Here is a 6,775-nt window from a genome sequence, read left to right as displayed (position 1 = left end):
ACTCCTGATCGAATTCTGGGGAGATAAATGAACCAAGGTCATGGGCATAAAGAATAGTTAGGCATTGCAGACAAACTGCCCTACTGTATATGTTAAGTGTGCTTTGAGCTAAATTAAGCCTGTGTCCATTCTGAGTGTTCAATTCCCCAAAGAGTCTACACTCTGTACCCATTGGTACCATCCTGATGCACATCTCTTGAATTTAAGCATCCTTGTTTCTCAGGTGACTAGAAATGTCAACTGTCATTAGCAGAGTGAATGGTCCTTTATAAACACTGTTGTCACACCAAAAAAAAAAAAAAAATGTAGTGCATATACACAAGAAAAGCAAAAAGCAACCTCTTTATAATTCTTACCAGTTCAGTGATAAAGTAATGATCTCTCATGACCTCCTTTCTTCTCTAAAATCTGAATCCCTCCAAAGCAGAATCTTCACTGATGCTTTAATCCCAGGTGGTGGTTTCCATACCTGGAGGTATAGAACAGAGCTGTATGTCATTTTCTCCTCAGGATTTAAATTTAACTTGAGAAGGCAAGCCTGTGGGTAGCTAATTAATAGATTTTTTTTTTTTTTTTTTTTTTTTTTTTTACAATTGCAGGTACCTGGCACTATTCTGATTAAATTTCCAAGCCGATTAAAAATGAGTCCAAAAGATTGGCAAGCATTGTTTCCTGCCTTGAGGAGCAAAGAACTGGCTCGGGAAGCCCCCAAGCAAACTTCTGAGTTGAGAGACATGCCAAAAAAGAGAGGAAGGTGGTGAGCACAGGGTCAGAAACAAGATCGGCACAGTTTCTCTCTCTTTCCCTCTCTCACCTCATATAACAAGCACCAATCTTTCTGTGCTCTAGTTTTCAGCACACAGAAATTTCTGGTTCTTATCTACCAGCATCCAGGAATACAGAAACCCCTCCAGTATCTCAGATGCGGGATTTCCACTGCAGCCCATTTAGTGTGTGCTCTGCATTTCACACATACTAAATGGGCCCTGTTTCTCAGGGCTACCCGGCCTGAGCCCTGCCCTGGGCTCCTGAGGCGCCTGCCCTAACCACACCCTCCTTGTTAAAAGAGACACTGGCCACTCCCCTTTGTTAAGGATATTCAGATGCTACCACTTGGTAGAGAAATTAGGACCTAAGAGAGGCTCTGTCTTTGATGTCATTTTACAAATACATAAATACAAGGAAATAGAGGGAAGGAAAACTTCAAGGAAAAATGTATTAAAACAGTGCCTAGAACAGCATCCTTAGGCAGATGCCTTTTCAAACCAGGTAGTTCTGGTGAACGTTTCCAATATGTGTCAAGAGGTGGGTACTTGATCCAATTGAGCCAATCATAAAGTCTCATGCTTTGGTCACTGTGATTGGCCCAGGAATAAACATGTGACCCCCATCCAACCAATCAGGATTCTCCTCTGGTCTTTTCAAACTTGAGCTTAGGAGAGAGGACCTTTCCTCTCCAGTGTTGGAACATGTAAACGTGGGAGGCTGGAGCAACTATGGCTCCAGCCACCTTAGAAGCCACTATGAGCAGATAAGCTGATGCTCAGAGAAGCCAAGACCAGCAGGAACAGAATTCCTCATAATGTTCAAGTCCCTGGTTCCAGTTGTCCCTAATGTTGACACCGCCCCTCCCTTCCAGTTCCATTAACCAGTAAATCCTCTTTTCCGTGTTCTCTAGTTCAGTTTCTTTCACTTGCCACCAGGAGACCGCTAGCAATTATTTCCAGTCACTCTCTTGCTGGATAGCTGCCCTCAGCAAACCCCTCTTTTTAAAATAGAAATGCCTCCTCAGCGCGTCTACCACAACGTCTGCTGTCTCAGAGCTGGCCTTCGCCGCCGCCGCCCCCACCACTGCCCCCGCAGCCATCACCACCGCTTTCACCGCCACCGTCACCTCCGCCGCTGCCTCCTTGGGGCCCTCCTCCTTCACCACCCCGTTCGCCACCTCTACACGTTCAAGGCCTTCGGTCCTGGAGAAGAAGCTATGGTCGGTCTCCCTTGCGGGCCGGGGCAGAGCCATGGCGGACCGCGGCGGCGGCGGGGGAATGGGTGCAGTGGGCGGTGGCGGAGCCGGCCAGGGCTCTGCCGGGCCAGCGACTGGTGCTACTGGGGACAGCGGGGTGGTGGCCCAGTCAACCCGGCCTCGCTGCCTCCCGGTGACCCGCAGCTCATCGCTCTCATCGTGGAGCGGCTCAAGAGCCGGGCCTTTTTGACAGCTTCCGCCGGGACTGCCTGGCCGACGTGGACACCAAGCCAGCTTACCAAAACCTGAGGCAGAAAGTGGATAATTTTGTGTCAACACATCTGGACAAGCAGGAATGGAATCCTACAATGAAGAAAAACCAATTGCGAAATGGTCTGAGGCAGAGTGTGGTTCAGTCAGGGATGTTGGAAGCTGGAGTAGACAGGATTATTTCTCAGGTGGTGGATCCAAAACTTAACCACATCATCAGGCCACAAATAGAACGAGCAGTTCATGAGTTCCTGGCGGCCCAGAAAAAAGCAGCTGTGCCAGCACCCCCACCAGAGCCCGAAGGCCAGGACCCTCCAGCTCCATCTCAGGACACTTCCTAAGAATATGCCTGACACCTTTTGAAAGCTAATTTCTGGTGAAGAAGTGGATTCGGTTATGTAAGAGTGCAACTTCAGACCGAAGATAGGCCAAGGTCGTCACTGATCTCAAGATTCAACCTTGACCATGGGCAGTGACCAGATTGAAAGGGGAGCAAGTTCGGCAGTGGGAAAGTTGACCGTGTCGCCCCCTGCATTGTGCTGCCATTTGGCCAGCCTGCCCAAGGGCATGACACCAAGTAGACACTACACAGAGAAACACTACAGCAATCCAGGGTTGTCCTGAAACAGACTTTTATACTTGAACATGGAGACTGTGCGTGGACTTGAGGGTTTGTGCTGTGGAATAAACGGAAGCTACAGTGAGAACATAGCCAGTCCCAAAGACAATTTCAAAGAACAATGACAGAAAGTTTAGCTGGGAGTAGTCTTTGACGGTGTTTATTTGATACTGTCTCTCAGAGTTTGCAAACCAGATTGTATAAGTCATTAGCATCAGATAGCTTCAAAGTTGTGACCTTCTTGTACATGAATCTTCTAGCCAGTTTCCTTTCCTTTGTAGTAGGTAATGAGACATGAAATCCTAGAATGTGTGAGAAGTTCAGACATTAGACATAAGGAAACTCGTTTGCAGGCTCTCTGTCCAGGGCTGCTTCCTGTCCTGGAGGGGCCAGTGAGTCTTAGGTATGTTTATTTTATCCTCACATTTGTGTTTTTTTAGAAAAGTGAATGATCAATAAATGGCTTATCTTTCATAATAAAATCATTTGATTTAATACTCTTAAAAAAAAAAAAGAAAGAAATGCCTCCTCAGAAGCCAGAGGAGTTGCTAGAGTAAACAGATCCACACCATGATGCAGTCAGAAGATCTGGACAGCTACAAAGAGCAGGAAAGGGGAACCAGAAACAACTGGCAAATATTTTATGTCAGGATCAAATTGCCATTTTTACACAAATCTTTGTTATTAATGGAATATAGTATTCCTGGATTCTTCTCGCTATAAGGATTGCACGCACCCCACTCATATCTGTGTGTGGAACAAGCCAGAGGGTGACCTACACTCACTATAGAAAGCGTTCAGTAGGCCCTTGCCAATGCAGAAGACGGCAGACTGAACTAGACATAAAAGACTATGTGATCTGGCCCAGCGTGGTGGCTCACGCTTGTAATCCCAGCACTTTGGGAGGCCAAGGCAGGCGGATCACGAGATCAGGAGTTCTAGACCAGCCTGACCATGCAAACTGCTACCCCAAGGCCTTTGGACATGCTATCCCTTCTGCCTAGAAGGATCTCTGCTTATTGCCTCCCACCCACAAATTAATCTCACTCTTCCTGAAGACTTCAATCAATTATTTTTTTCACAGAGGACTTTGTTAATGCCCATGACTGCATCAATTCTCCTGACTATATACACTCATTTCACCGTGCACCTCTCCTCTAGAGGATTTAACATGGATCACAATTGTAATTATATTTTGTCTGCTTCCCCTGGTGAACTTTAAGCTTGCCATTGTATCCTCATCATCTTTCACAGAACCTAATATATAGTTCAGTAAATATTTGTTGGATAGATAAGCATATTTAGGTTAAGGGTAAAATGATAAAACAAAGAAACTCAACAATAATTCAAAGATTGAAAAAAGATAGCTTGTTATTTACCTAAAAATTAGTGGTGAGCAATTCCATGTCAGTGGGTGGCTTTGCTCCACATAGTCATTCAGAGACCCATGGTATGAGTCATTCAGAGACCCAAAGGTTGAGTTGATAAATTCCAGTCAGCAGAGAGGAGAAAGAGAGCATGAAGATGCATATCGGGTGTATAAAGTCCCAGCATTGCAAGAAGCACAAATCACTTATCACATTCCACATGACAACACCTAACTACAAGGGAAGCTGAAAAACATAGGATAGCTTGGCAGCCACATGCCAACTACAATTTTGTTATTACAGAAAAGAAAAACATAAGTCATGGACAGTTAATAGTGCCCACCACAGAGTGAATTAATAAATGGATGAATATGGTCCTCCCAGCTTCCACATACCAAGCGCTATTTGCCCTTCTCCTCTGGCTTTCTGCTAAGTCCACCAAAATCAACAATGGGGCACCCAATGCCCAACATCCTAGGTGAGTTGCCTCCTTATGTGGCCAAGGCAGTTGATACCAGTGCTGCTGAACCTGTTGACTTATATTCCCAAGGCCCCAAGGAAGAGCAACTGAAGTACTCTTTCCTTTTCCTTTCTTGCATTGCAATTCCTCTCTCTGTGGGATTCAGGGATAGGTCTATGGTGGCTGGGCTGGAAGGCAAGTCAAGTGATGGTACTGAACTATTCTCAAAGTTGACCAGCCCTGGAACATTAGACCATTATCCTGGCACCAACTTCTTGAGCAGAGAGTCTCTTTGCTCAGGTTAAGTTCTTTCTCAAAAGGTTTGTTGGTCTTCCATGCAAAGACTGTTAGGGAAATTACCTGACAGGCAGGCTCTTCTGACTACCCAGGCATGCTTGAATTAAAGGACTTCACAGAGATATTTCTCAGATTACAACCTTGATGATATAGGATAAAGAAAATGTCTTCAAATTGATTCATTTATAAAACATTTTTAGATGATCAAAAATCACGGAGTTGTTATCAAACCAGAAAAAAGTGTTATATGCTGTTCCAGTTGCTACTGCTGCATAGCAAACACCCTAAAACTCAATGGTATAGAACAGCCATTTTATTATGCTTACAGATTCTGTGGGTCAAAAATTTGAACAGAGCACAGAGGGAGGGCTTGGCTTTGCCCTCTGAGAGCTGTGTATTCAAGGAGGAAGCCTCAAAGACTGAGGGTTACTCAACAGTTGAGGAGTGGAATCATCTGGCGTGTTCACATGTCTGTTGGTTGATGCTGGTGGTGGAAAGCAAGAGAAAGTGAGAAATTCACACAGAGAAAGAAAGCTCGCAAAGTGTTAGCAACTGATGAATGTAGAAGGTCAAGTTTATATATGTGTTTATTGTTTTGTTATTTCAACTTTTCTGCTGATTTGAAATATTTGAAAAAGTTGAGAGAACAATTTTAAAATAAACGACTATAGAAGACAAAAACAAAATTGCTTTAGTGACTACATCTTATGAGCCTGCTGGTTAGATGTATAGGTTACAGTCATTAAAACAAAAGGTGATGATGGCCCAGACTAAGGTGGTAGGAGTGGGAGCAAATGTAGAATCTAGATTTGAGAGAGAAATTTCTAACTGGAAACAAAAAGATGTGGCTGATTGGATATGGGTGTGAGGGAGGGAGGAGTGAGGGCTGTCACTGTGATATTCAAGGAGAGGATGAGAGATGAACTCTATTTGAACACGAAGAGTTCAGGTTCCTAGGAGACATCCGGGCAGAGATGGCCAGAGGGCAGACTGAACCATGGGCAAGAGGTCAGCGCTGAACTTACAAAGACAGGAGTTAACAGAAGCTGAAGCATGTACATGCATGAGCTCAGACAGAAAAAGTAAGAAGTAAAGTGGAAGGAGGAGAAGACAAGGACAGGCTGTTTGAGGTGTCACAGGAAATTGATATCCAGGATGAAGCACTCAGTGTTAATCCCACACTCCATGCTGTCTTCTGGTGTAATTCATTCCTGGGCAAATTCCATTCCTCATTAACATTTTTTTCTTTCCTTGGGTTGTGTTTTATTATTTTAGTTTTATTATGCTGGTACAAACGCCAAGTACTTCTCCTAATAAATGGCCTTTTTCATCTGTTATATCACCCAAATGAATCCAAGCGCTTATAATTAGCAAGGTTTACATAACAGGTATAATTTCTTGATAATAAAGTCCAACCATTATCATTGATTTTTCTTAATGGAACATTTTGGTTTTGAAATAAACAGCAGGCATTAACCAAATATATCTGGATAGCAATAATACTCAACTCTGATCATAACCTGTTTGCTACTCTCTTGAAACTAATCATAATTCTAGAACAAAATAAAAACATTAGAAGATTAATAAAAGCTATTTTATCAGACAAGGCTCATTCTTCTTTAGCGCTATATTTATCTCACAAGGGAAAATTACTTTATTACATGGCTAGCAATGCATTTATGACAAGGCACTCGAAAAATAAGTCTGATGTTCATTTTGAAATTCCATTTCTTAGTAGTCATAGGCCATGCAGTCATCAGAAATACTTTTAAAAAGAAAAAACTACCACATGCTTTTAA

General features: G+C 43.5%; 1 long non-coding RNA gene and 1 pseudogene across 1 annotated transcript; one reads left to right on the top strand and one right to left on the bottom strand.

Annotated features, from left to right (window-relative positions):
• Positions 1 to 354: 354 nt before the first annotated feature.
• On the bottom strand, positions 355 to 1,035 carry LOC119620688 (uncharacterized). Its single transcript, XR_005237230.1, has 3 exons — positions 815 to 1,035; positions 604 to 717; positions 355 to 469 (listed from the first exon to the last, which is right to left on the bottom strand). It is a non-coding gene; the product is annotated as an uncharacterized lncRNA (long non-coding RNA).
• Positions 1,036 to 2,018: 983 nt separating this feature from the next.
• Positions 2,019 to 2,960, top strand: LOC103238601 (biorientation of chromosomes in cell division protein 1-like; annotated as a pseudogene).
• Positions 2,961 to 6,775: the final 3,815 nt, after the last annotated feature.

This window comes from Chlorocebus sabaeus, chromosome 11 (genome assembly GCF_047675955.1).
Source record: "Chlorocebus sabaeus isolate Y175 chromosome 11, mChlSab1.0.hap1, whole genome shotgun sequence".
NCBI classification, from domain to species: Eukaryota; Metazoa; Chordata; class Mammalia; order Primates; family Cercopithecidae; genus Chlorocebus; species Chlorocebus sabaeus.
The sequence above is the reverse complement of the archived record's forward strand: the minus strand, read 5'-3'. Positions and strand labels throughout refer to the sequence as shown.